This window comes from Nomascus leucogenys, chromosome 15 (assembly GCF_006542625.1).
Source record: "Nomascus leucogenys isolate Asia chromosome 15, Asia_NLE_v1, whole genome shotgun sequence".
NCBI lineage: Eukaryota > Metazoa > Chordata > Mammalia > Primates > Hylobatidae > Nomascus > Nomascus leucogenys.
Window position 1 is genome coordinate 59665742 of NC_044395.1, and position 12944 is coordinate 59678685.

The 12944-nt window shown below is 53.6% G+C and overlaps 1 protein-coding gene across 1 annotated transcript in view; it reads right to left on the reverse strand.

The window, feature by feature from the left end:
- CAPN5 (calpain 5) overlaps positions 1 to 12473 on the reverse strand; it is a 56368-nt gene extending 43895 nt beyond the window's left edge. The window contains exon 1 of the mRNA XM_030829458.1: positions 12286 to 12473. The gene's annotated coding sequence lies outside the window, so the exon portion shown is untranslated. The remainder of the gene's footprint in view (positions 1 to 12285) is intronic.
- Positions 12474 to 12944: the final 471 nt, after the last annotated feature.

Genomic DNA, 12944 nt, shown 5'->3' on the forward strand with positions numbered 1-12944 from the left:
TAAAATAGAAAAGCAGAGCCAGCATTACCCCATTACCAAAGCCAGATAAAGACACAAGAAAAGAAAATTACAGACCAATATGCCTTATGAACACAGATACAAAACCTTCAACAAAATACTAGCAAACAAGCTGGGTGTGATGGTGCATGCCTGTAGTACCAGCTACTCAAGAGCCTCAGGAGGATAGCAAGACCCAATCTCTAGGGAAAAATAATAATAATAATAATAAGGCAAATAATTCAAAAGCACATTAAAAGGATCATTCACCATGATCAAGTAAGATTTATATTAAGGATGCAAGGATGGTTCAACATATGCAAATCAATAAGTGTGATACACGATACTAACAGAATAATGGGCAAAAAACGTATGATCATCTCGCTGATTTAAAAAAACACATTTGACAAGATTCAGCATCCTTTCATGATAAAAATTCTGAACAAAATAGGTAGAGAAGGAATACACAGAAATCAGTAGCATTTTTAAATACTAACAACACACTATTCAAGAGTCAAGAAAACAATCCCATTTACAATAGTTACTATGGAAAAAAGAAATGCTTAGGAATAAATATAACCAAGAAGGTAAAAGACTTGTACACTGAAAACTATGAAACACTGATGAAAGAAATTGAAGACACAAATAAATGGAAAGATTCTGTATATGTAGATAAGAATTAGTATTGTTAAAATGTCCATTCTACCCAAAACAATCTACAGATTCAATCCAATCCCCTATCAAAATTCCAATGACATTTTTCACAGAAATAAAAAACAATCCTTAAAATTCATACAGAATCACAAAAGACCCTGAATAGCCAAAGCAATCTTAAACAAAAAGAACAAAGCTGGAGGCATCACACTACCTGACTTCAAAATATACTACAAAGCTATAGCAACCAAAACCACATGGTACTGGCACAAAAACAGACACAAAGACCAATGGAACAGAGTAGAAATCCCAGAAATGAATCCACACGTTTAATTTGTCAATTAATTTTCGACAAAAGTACCAAGGACACACAAAGGGGAAAGGACAGTCTCTCCAATAATTGGTGTTGGGAAAACCGGATATCCACAAGCAGAAGAATAAAAGTTTCTGTATCTCTCATCATATGCAAACATTGACTCAAATGGACTAAAGACTTAAATATGAGACCTGAAATTATGAAACTATTAGAAGAAAACATGGGAAAAGCTGTTATGACATTGGTCTGGGCAATGATATTTTAGATATGACCCCAAAAGCACAGACAACAAAAGCAAAAATAGACAAAAGGGATTACATAAAGCTAAAAAGTTTCTGCACAACAAAGAAAACAATCAACAGAACGAAGAGACAACCTGCAGAATGGGAAAAATGTTTGCAAACTAGGCATCTGACAAGAGTCAATATCCAGAATCTATAAGAAATTCAAGCAACTCAATAGCAAAAAAACCCTAATGATCTGATTTTAAAATGGGCAAATGATCTGAATAGACATTTCTCTAAAGAAGATATACAAATGGTCAACAGGCATGTGAAAAAAATGCTCAACATCGGCTAGGCACAGTGGTTTATGCCTGTAATCCCAGCATTTTGGGAGGCCGAGGCGGGTGGATTACCTAAGGTCAGGAGTTCAAGACCAGCCTGCTCAACATGGCGAAACCCCATCTCTACTAAAAATACAAAAAATTAGCCAGGCGGGCACCCAGCTACTCAGGAGGCTGAGGCAGGAGAATCGCTTGAACCCAGGAGGTGGAGGTTGCAGTGAGCCGAGATCGCGCCACTGCACTCCAGCCTGGGAGACAAGTGCGAAACTCCATCTCGAAAAACAAAAAAAAAATTAAAAAGCTCAACATCACTAATCATTAGGGAAATGAAAATCAAAACCACAATGAGATACCACCTCCCACCTTTTGGCTTTTATAAAAAAGACAAAAGTGTGATATCTTATTAAAAAAAGACAAAAGATATGTCTTTTATAAAAAAAGACTTTTTTTAAGTCTTTTTTTTTTTTTTGATACAGAGTCTAGCTCTGTCGCCCAGGCTCGAGTGCAGTGGCACGATCTCGGCTCACTGCAACCTCCCTTTCCCAGGTTTAAGCCATTCTCCTGCCTCAGCATCCCAAGTAGCTGGGACTACAGGCATGCGCCACCATGCCTGGCTAATTTTCATATTTTTAGTAGAGACGGGGTTTTGCCATGTTGGCCAGGCTGGTCTCAAACTCCTGACCTCAGGTGATCTGCCTGCCTTGGCCTCCCAAAGTGCTGGGATTACAGGCATGAGCCACTGTGCCTGACTTAAATCTTTTACAAAAGATACATCTTTTATAAAAAAGACAAAAGATAAGTGTGGGCGAGGATATGGAGAAAAGGAAACCCTTGTACACTGTTGGTGGGAATGTAAATTAGTACAGCCACTATGGAAAACAGTATAGAGGTTTCTCAAAAAATTAAAAATAAAACTATCATATGATCCAGCAATCCCACTACTGGGTATAAATCCAAAGGAAATGAAGTCAGTATGTTGAAAACATATCTGCACTCCCATGTTCACTGAAGCACTATTCACAGTAGCCAAGATATGGAATTAGCCTAAGAGTCCATCAGTGGATGAATGGGTAAAGAAAATGTGGTATATACATACAATGTAATACAATTCAGCCATAAAAAGAAGGAAATCTCATCACTTGTGACAACATGGATAAACGAGGAAGACAATATACTAAGTGAAATAAGCCAGACACAGAAAGACAAATACCACATGATCTTACTCATATGTGGAATTTTTTAAAAGTTGGACTCATAGAAGCAGAAGGTAAAATGGTGGTTAACAGGGACTGAGGGGTGAGGGTGGGGAGGGAGGTTGCAGAGATGTCAGTCAAAGGACACAAAATTTCAGTGAGATAAGAGGAATAAGTTCAAGAGATCTATAAGTTCAAGAGATTGATTGCAACATGGTGACAATAGTTAATAACAATAGATTATACTCTTGAAGATTGCTAGAAGTAGACTTTTCTTTTTTTGGAGCCTCACTCTGTTGCCCAGGCTGGAGTGCAGTAGTGTGATCTCGGCTCACAGCAACCTCCGTCTAACGGATTCAAACGATTCTCCTGCCTCAGCCTCCCTGGGATTACAGGTGCCCGCCACCAGTCTCGGATAATTTTTGTATTTTTAGTAGAGATGGGGTTTCACCATGTTGGCCAGGCTGGTCTCAAGCTCCTGACCTCCAGTGATCTGCCTGCCTTGGCCTCCCAAAGTGCTGGAATTCCAGGCATGAGCTACCGCGCCCAGCCGAGAGTTGATTTTGAGTCTTCTCAGGACAAAAAAGTATGGGAGGTAACGCGTGTGATAATTAACTTGATTTAGCCATTCCACAATGTATACACATTTCAAAATATTACATTGTACATGGGAAAACATATACAATTTTTATCTATTTAAAAAATCCATTTTTTTTAAGACAAGCAAAGCCAGCATAACTCATCTACAGTGAACAGAAAGCAGGACTTGGCTATCTTGGGGGTAGTGACTGGAAGGGGTATGAGAGAGCTTGTGGGGTTCTGGTAAAACTACTTTTGACCTGGGTGGTGGTTCCATGGGTGTGGTCCCCGTGCAAATCCACTGAGCTCTACACTTACGACCTATGCACCTGTCTGTAGATCAGTTACATATGCTTCAATAAAAAGGTAAACAAAAAAAGCCAGCACAGTGGCCCTGGGAGGAAGGGCTGGCTGAATGTGGTGACCCAGGTCCCAGCAGATCCGGGCCCTTCACAGCTGTAGCCCTGTCCAGCTGGACACCACATACCCAGGTGGGCTGACCTAAAGGGAAGGGAGGCGGAGTGGGAAAGTGCCCCAGGCTGGGTCTGAGCACTAGCCTTTGTCACACGCAGGCTGTGTGACCTTCTGCGAGCCTCCACTTCTCTGGTCTCAGCCTCCTCCTCTAGCTCTCAGGACGCTTGCGGACTTGACACTCAGAGTGTCTCAATACTTGGAGCAGTCCACAGGAAGGTCCTATAGGTGTGTGGCACCCCAATACCCCAACCAAGCACACACCTGCAAGGTTTCCTCTGCACCTGAGAAGGGGAGACACCAGCCAGAGACCATCCCTAAGGGGATGTTTTCAGCCCTGAGGAGGGTGGCATGGTACTCAGAAAAAAAGGGGAGGGGAGGGGTGTGGGGCAGGGATCATGGATGAGGCTGCAGAGGATCCCGCGAGAGGCCCCGGGATGCCATGTGCAGAGTCTGGCTTCATCCTAAGGTGATGGGGAGTGTGGAAGGGTGCTGAGCAGCGGGGGGGACTTGGTCACGGCTGTCTTGGGGAGCCCCATCTGGCTGCCACATGGGGAACAGACTAACCAGAAAAGACTAAACCAGAAAGACCAGAAGAATGGCCACAGGACTTGGACTGGCAGGCTCACGTGTGGATGTGGAGGGGCTGGGCTCCAGGGCTGAGTGGGAGAGAGCCTCAACTCTTCCTGATGGCCAGCCAGTGGTGGGGGTGAAGGGAGAATGTAGGAATGCCTGCTGAGGGTCCTTCTCCTGTGCTCCACTGCCCCATAGCCCACAGTGGTGCCCAGCGCAAAGCACAGGCCTGGCAGAGTGGGTATCACCCACTGCTGGCCGAAGGAGCCGGTGACATCCTCACCCATTCCCTGCCAATCAAAGCCCCCTTTCCCCCACCTCCCTTCCTCAACCTCTTCTCCCCTCTTAAGGGAAGACACCCCCCACTGCTGCCCTTTGCCATATGAACAGGGGAGGGCTGAACAGCTGGGGCTTCATTATTCAGGGGACACAGTCAACTCCAACTTGCACATCTTTGCTGGTGCCCGACCTGGGCTGGCGCTGAGCTGGCTGATGAGGAGGGGGCCGGGGGGAATGGTGGTGGCCTTCTGAGATGGAACCTGAGCAGGGCCCGAAGGATAGGCCAGAATCAGCAAGGGCACAGAAGGGCACGATGCGGCACAGGGAGGGGGAAAAGGTGGGAGGGCACTGGGTGGGTGGAGCCTGGGGGGAAGCTGGCAGGACCAGCTCTGCAGGGCTGGGGATGCCAGGCAGAGGGGCATCGGCATTTACTAGGGCACAGGGGAGCCAGGGGCAAGACTAAAGGTCAGATGCTGATGCAGTGACCCAGGACTGGAAGAGCCCTGGCTTGAGCCATTGCAGGGAAGGCCAGAAGCCAGAGGGGACTGGAAAGGGCAGAAACTCCATTTGGTGGCTGCCTGGTTATTTGTGTTTTTGATTTTGTTAATGTATTTATCCCCTTCTATCCCATACCCCATCCTCCATCTGCTCCCTAAGTCACCATCTAATAAGATGCTTAAAGCATGTCTCTTTGTCCTTTCGTGGATGTACTGTGACCTCCCAGGCCCCTGTCTCTCTGACGCACCGTGTGCTGAGGAATGGATGGCAGGGTGGGGAGGGAGAATGTGCTGTGGAGGGACAGCCAGGCTCAGAGCCACCTCAGGCTCCCAGCCCCTGGGCCACCCAGAGCTCTGGACTCCTGGGTTCTGGCGCCAGAGCCAAGGCAGCCAGGCCCAGTGAGTCACTCCAGCCACCACCAGGCAAGCTGGCACCAGGGCTGGGAAATCCTGTCTATTTCCTCCTCTCCCCTCCCCTTCCCTTATCGTTTCTGTGTCCAATCCATTCTCCACCCGGCTGCTGAGTGATCTTTCTAACATAAATCCCACCAGGCCACTCCCCTGCTAGGAGACACAGAGGGCCTTGCGGGCAGGGCCAAGCGTGTATGGGGAATGGGGTCTCCGGCTGGTCCTGGGGGAATGGTGGTCCTGCAGCCGTGATGTCCCCTGGTGGTGCATGTGAGGGCTGTGCTGGCCTGCAGGCCTGGCTCTGTGTGACTCTGACTGAGTCAGAGGCCTGACCCTGCAGCTGTTCTTCATCTGGGAATTGGGTCCCGCCCAGGGTGCTGTAAGCAGGAGGGAGTATAGGACAGCAGGAGCCGCTGGTGTAAGCAGCATCTGTAAGCAAGCGGCCAAGGGAGAGGAGCCTCTGAAAGGGTGTTCCAGGTCAGGGGTTCCTGCAGGCCTTGGGCAGGACAGGAAGAAGCCAAGGACCTGGCCACACTCGTGGAGGTGGAAACTGTTGGGCACGGGGCAGCCCTAGGCCAAGCCTTGGGCGAGCAGCTCACCATAGTTTTAACACTGAAAGAACCACATCTGGGAAACCCACAGTCCCAGGCAACCCAGTGCGGTGGCCACCCTACCTTGGGGCTCCCAGTCCAGCACCAGGTCCTGCAGAGAAAGTGCTGACAGCAGGTAGATACAGCTGGGCATCCCTGTGCAGGACATTCTCTCTCACCTGGGGTAGGGTGGGGGCTGTGTGCTCGCTCACTCCCCACAGGAGAGACAACCTAACAAAATGGGACTTGATCAGGTCACTGAAGCCACCTCTACCTCACCATGCTGCGTGAGCCCAGGAAAGCTCCTGCCCTCTCTGGCCACAGGCTCTCACCATTGAGTGGCAGGGAGGGGAACACTGCACACTATTTTTCAATCTGGCGGGTTTATCACCAGGACAGCCCTTTTCTCCACTTCCTGCACAGGCAGTCCTAGACTCGAGTCCCTAGACTTGTCTCCAAGACTCAAGGTTTAAAGACTGGTGAGACAGTGCCCATCTCTCACTTTGGGAAACCGAAGTGTGCCATTCCTCAGCGCAAGCTCCTGCACAACCTCAGAAATGAGTTGTGCTGTTCTCATTACACAAATGGGAGACAGAGGCTCTGAGGGGAAAGAAGACATTCAGGGCAGAGGCATGAACCTGTCCCATGTCAAAGTCCTGCTCAGCCTGGCCCACCACCCCTCCCTCGGGCAGTGACCCACTCTCCAGCCCTGGGTGTCCTGCTCAGGTGTGTCTCCCATTCCAACTTCACTCGCACACCTTCCCTGTGCCTGACCAAGGGGCAGTGAGGAGTCAGATGGGAATCTGCCCTAGAGGTCACCCTGGTGAAGGCGAGAGGCAGAGGCTTCGGTACAAGGCAGCGAGGTCTGCTCTCAAAGGGAGTGATTCGTTCACACCAGGCAGGGATGGCTGCATGGAGGAAGTAGCATCAAAACGGGATCTCAGAGGGTAGATTGTGATTTCAAGAGATGGAGGAGGTAGAAGGTTTGGGGGAGGAAAGATTATTCTGGAGGAAGAAATCATTCAGGCCAAGTCTGGAGGACAGGGTGCAGGGGAGAGGGAAGAGGAAGTAGAGAAATATTGCCACAGCCAGGTTGCGGCCGGCCCTGAAAGCCAGGCGAAGAACTCAGGCATGAGATGGGGTGCAATGATGTATGAGAAGGTCAACAGGAAAGGAGGCCCAGGATGCAGGCAGGGAGGCCAGGCTATAGGCAGGCCCCTGAGAGAGAAGCGGGGCCCAGTACGGTGTGGCCTTGGCCAGGAGGATGGAAAGGAGACTCACACAGGGGCAGGTCTGCAGCAGGCAGGCCGGGGCTCTGGGGTTTGGCTAGGGTTCTTCCTGAGGCGCCAGAGGGCTTACCCCCTCCTGCAATGGCAGACCATGTCTCTGGGTGAGCAGCACTTCCAGGCCCACTGCACTGCTCTAAGCCACTTCCTATTCCTGGCCATGGCAGCCTAGAATGCCAGCGCCTGCTCCCCATACCCAGGCAGAGGGTGAACCAGAGCCCCAAGATGTCAGGCTGGGCAACATCCTGTCCACATACCCGTCCTCAAATGGAGAGACTGAGGCCAGCGAGGGGCAAAGCAGTTAACCTCTTTGTTACAGAATTCTCATCTGTAAAATAAAGGTATTTTCTGCTCTACTGGCCCAGCCTGTTCACCTGACCCCACATGCCAGACAGGACTTGGCCGTAATAGGCCTTGGTATTCTCACCTGTAAAGCAGGACTCCCCAGCCCCACCCCCTTGTAGGGTGATGGTGAGCATCAAATGACCCTGCAAAGCACTGGGCTTATTGTGTGAATGTCTGAAATGAGCTGCACTCCACCCTGAAAGGCCCAGCACACTGTCAAATGCAGGCAGGGTCCAGACATCGGGGCCACCCATGCGGCCGTGCCAGGGATGCCCTTCTTCCAAACATCCCTGAACTCTGGCTACCAGGGGCTCAGGCTGGACACTGGGGCCAGGGCTACAGCAGCGCCCAGCCTCCAAGGCTCCCAGGCTGGAGGGGAGACAGACATTGTGAGTGACCTCCTGGGGGAAACAGGACTGTGACTGGGGAAGCCAGCCTCGGTGGGCACTGGGGTGGGGGCGGGAGCTGGGAATGGTGCCTGCAGTGACGCTGCAGTCAGCTCCTGGGGTGGGCTGAATGACGGCCCCAAAGATACTCCCAACCAAATCCCTAGAACCTGTGAATGACACCTTGTATGGCACAAGGGACTCTGAAGACGCGATTAAGGATTTTGAGATGGGGAGACGATCTTGGCTTATCTGGGTGGGCCCTGAATGTAATCACAAGTGTCCCTATAAGAGGGAGGCGGACGGGATCTGCCTGCAGAGGAGGAAAGAGCAATGAAACAGAAGCAGAGACTGGGGCGATGTTGCCACAAGGAATGCCAGCTGCCACCCAAGGCTGGAAGAGACACGGAACGGACTCTCCCCTGGATCCCACAGAAGACGCCAGCCTGGATTTTAGCCCCATTAGACTCATGGGGGACTTCTCACCTCCGTAACTGTAAGAGCATAAATCTGTGTTGTTTTCAGCCACCAAGTGTGGCAATTTGTCACAACAGTGATAGGAAAGGAGTATGTTCTTGAACGATGCCGTTCCTGAATAGCTAATGGGAGCCAGGGGGTCATGGGGCCCCACCCACCTCTCCTGCCCAGAGAAGCCCATGAGGGAAATGAAGTTCTTACATCTTGAGTTGCTCCACTGTACAAGTCACCCCACATCAGTTTCTTAGTTCCTGCTGTGAGTAACAAATCACTTGGGTCCCACCTCACTCCAACTGGCAGAAGTTACACAGCAGCAGGGGGCACTGGCTGAGCAGGGGCTGGCTGGGCAGGGAAGGTGGGTCAAGCCAATGGGCTCCCAGCCTTCTGCCCACCATCCCCCGGGGCACATCCTGACAGTGAAGGGCAGCTGGGGACCAGTGGATGGGCTTTGGTGTGCTCTGGTCACCAGCCCCTTCTCCCGCATGCCCACTGTGGGAGAAAACCACAGCACACACCCACAGGCCACAGCAGCCTCAGCTGTTGCCCACCCAGACCCCTATCCCTGGGAAAGCTCGGGTCCCTGGAAGCACACGTGCAAACAACCAGAATGTGGAGCAGTAACCCAGGCCCTTGCGGGTAAGCACGCATCATCCACAGCTTCCCCGTCCAAGCCTGAGGCTGGCTTCCTAAGACATCCAGATTCCAAACGCAAAGGGACCTGGCCCCTTTGCCTTGGGTGAGCAGGGAAAGGCAAAGCCTGAGGCCACAGGCAAGTGAGCAGCTCTGCCTGCACTGAAGCAAGGCAATCCCAGGGCGTCTCCACCAGCCCGGAGGAGGGCTCAGAGGTGGGCAGCAGGAAGGCCAAGCCTCAGGACCACGGTGAGCCCAGGAAAGTTTTGAGCAGGGACCAGGGATGGAGAGGCAGAAGAGTTCTCTGAGGGCACTCGAGAGGTGCCTGGGAGGGGCTCTGAAGGCACTCAAAACACTTGAATAGATAGGGACAGAGACAGAGCGGATGAAAAGCCCAGCTGCAGAGAGACTGCTGCCAGCTGCCCAGGAGGCTGCCGGGGAGGGGAGGGGGGCGTTGCAGACCCTGCTCTTTGCAGCTGGGGGAGCCCAGGGCCTGCTGCTGGGCTTTCTGTTCAACCTTCACATGCTGTACTCTAGGGTGCTCCCGGCTGCTCAGCCCTTGCCTCTCCTCAGGGGCTAGAAGCTTTTGGGGGAAGCCAGGGGACTTGGTCAGGCAGATAGAGATCGCTCCCATAAGCAGTCCCCCTCACCCACTAAAGCCAAGAGAGGCTTCCGCTTCAATAGGAGAGGCCTGTTTCCTTCCACCCTTCTTCTCCCAAAGTCAGCCCCTCATCCCCAGGGAGGGAACTAAGTGATGCTGATTGCCAGCTGCTATTAGTAACAATGGCTACCAGACACCATGTACTTAGAAAGATGCGTTCAGTGACATGATCTAAGTTCATCTTCATCATCCCCCGAGTCCCTGTGAATAGGCAGCATTTATCCCCATTCTGCACATGAGAAAACTGAGACAGAAAAGGGAAGTTCTCCGCCTCAAGGTCATAGGCAAGTAGGAAGGTATAGAGATGGTCTCAGCCAAGAGGAAGATCAGACACATGATTTAGGCCCTGCAGGTAGGAGAGGGTGCCCACTGAGGGCGCAGGAGGCCTCCTGTTTGGGGACCAGGACTCCAGGGCTGATCTGAGAGCCTGCCAGGAAAGCAGGCGCAGAAACAGACAGAGACAGTGCTGGCCTGGGAGCAGTGTCCCAGATGTCACCCACAAAAACCCACAGGCATCTCACAACCACCCTGTCCAACAGTCAACTTGTCAACTTACTCCCAACCTGCTCCACCCCCAATGGTGGTCCCCATCTCACAGAGGCAGCCCCACCTACCTTCCCCCAGCACTGGGACCCTGTGTAGCCCCTGGGCACCTCTTGCCCCCAGCACACCGCTCTGGGAACCTTTATCAGGGCCCCTCCTCCCCTGCCAAGCCTAGCCCTGGGTGGGGAGCAGAGGAGAGCAGAAGGGAGGGCCCTCTCCCTGCTTTGGCCTCCTCCTTACAGGCCTCAGTGGAAGCCCACCCACTACTGCAGCCAAAGGTGACCCTTCTTGGACACACCTGACCTATCTAATCTGCAATCCACCCCACCAGCATTCATTTTCACACTGCCAGGCCTTTACTCATGCTGTTCCTTGGGGCTGCAATGCCCTGCCTTTTCTTTTCTGCTTGGTGGATTTCGAGACCCAGCCCCAACGAATCTGCAAGTGAACTCATCCTCAGCTCCCGGGCACCCATCAGTCCCTGTCTTATGCTCCCAGCACTGGGTACAACTCTGGGCAGGGCCTTATCTGTGGACCCACTGCCTGTCTTGTCAGAAGAGAGGCTCCTCAGGGCAAAGACCCCACCTGAGCACCTCTGTGTGCTGGCAACTAGCCTGGCCTGGCCTGCAGAAGCAGCGGGGCCCACCATACCCTGCCCAGGAGGCAAAGGCAGCCAGACCACCCCACCCCTGGACCCTGGGGAAAGGAGCAAGGACCAGCCCGAGGAGCCTGGGAGGTGTCAATCCTTTCGAAACACAGTGGTTCCCCCAGCAGGCCTCAGACTCATCGAGTTGGCTGAGCCTCACCCTTAAGTCCCTCTCTTCTCTTCCAAGAAGTCTGCCCAGATCTCTCTTTCCCCAGAGTCCTAGGATAGTCCCCCTCAGTACTTTTCTCTCTAAACCACAGGTGTAGGGAGTAGACTCTGGGATGAGAGCCAGGCCGACCCGGGTTCAAATTCTGGCTCAGCAGTCCTGAGAGGGCAGCTGACTTCGCTTCTCTGTGCCCCACTCTTCTCATCTGTATGGAACTTGGGGGTGAATCCCACCACATGAAATGACTGGGAAAGAGAACGTCGCACCTGTTAATGATCCTATTTCGCCTCTGGTCCCCTAGGCCAGTCTTCTGAGACCCCCAACCCAGAGGAACAGAGGTGGGAACTCTGAGGTCTGAGAAACCAAAGATCCATTCCCTCCCAGACCACTCTCCCACACTCCTGCAACACACACACACACACACACACACACACACACACACACACACGTGCGCCCGCCCTGCAGTCAAGGAGAAAAGCCCCCTTTCAACCTGGGGAGGAGTGCCAAGAAGCGGATAGGCTGGGGCAGCAGGAGCCTCGGCCCTGCCCCTTCCCCAAGCCTGGGTGGGGGAGCACCCAGAAGGGGTTGGTGGATTGCAGGGATGAAAGGGGTGTTAAGGAGGGAAGAGAAGAGGGAGAACTGTAAGGAAGATGAGAGGAAGTGACAGTCTAGCCCCGGGTGTTAGGCGCTTCCAACGCGTCCGCACTAGGAAAACGACTAGGAGACACCCAGAGGGAGGTGAAAAAAAGACTCCTCGCCGGGGGGTGGGGGTGGGGGTGGGGGTGGGGGTGGGGACGAGCCGAGGGGGCCCAGGCGGATCCTCCAGGACCCCGCCCCCCAGCCAGCGCTCACTTCCTTTCCCCCCGGGCCCGCGGGAGGTGCAGCCCCCTCCACTGATTCGTGGTCCCGGAGCACTCACTGGCCCGCGCTGCCCCGCACACACCCCCCTGAAACACACACACACACACACACACACACACACACACACACACAAGCACACGCCTCCCTCCGCCCGCCTCCTACCGGCAGCGCCGCCGCGGGTCCAGCCGGGCTCCCGGGATGCAGGGCACGGCGCGGGCGCTGGAGCGGAGGCTGCAGCCGCCCGGCGCAGCAGCCTCGGGCTCTGGCCGGAGATCCAGCTGGGACTGGCCTGGGGCGGGGGCTGGAGCTCTCATTCCCCGGGTTCGGCCAGCTGGGCCCGGCTCCGCCCCGCCCCGCCCGGGGCCCCCGCCCATTTGCCCGTTGCGAGCCGGAGGCGTGGTCTCCCGTGGGGCGGGGTGGGCGGCCGGGTGGTGCGCCCATGCGCACTGGCGCCGTGGGCGGCCGCTCAGAGGAGCGGTCTGGTTCCAGCCCCGATGTCGAAGGGGGACTTGGGGCCCCTAGCGGCACCCACCGCCTCTACCGGCTCGGTCGGGCCCTCGCTCTCCCTCCTTCCCAGCCTATCTGTCTGCGGTTGGTGCGCATCCCCGTGGGCAGCCTCCCAAGGGCTGGCTGCACCGTGAGGGATCGGGCCAGGGCTGGGGTTCAGCCCCCAGAGGGCGGGCCCGGGCCGCGGTTGACTTGGGGCCGGCGTCTAATACCGAGGACCCGCTAGGGCCAGGGTGCCTGCCAGAACCAGGACTTGGTGGGCGGCGCCCCTCCCTTTCCGGGCTCCACCTTCACATCCATCCCAAGTGTTCGGA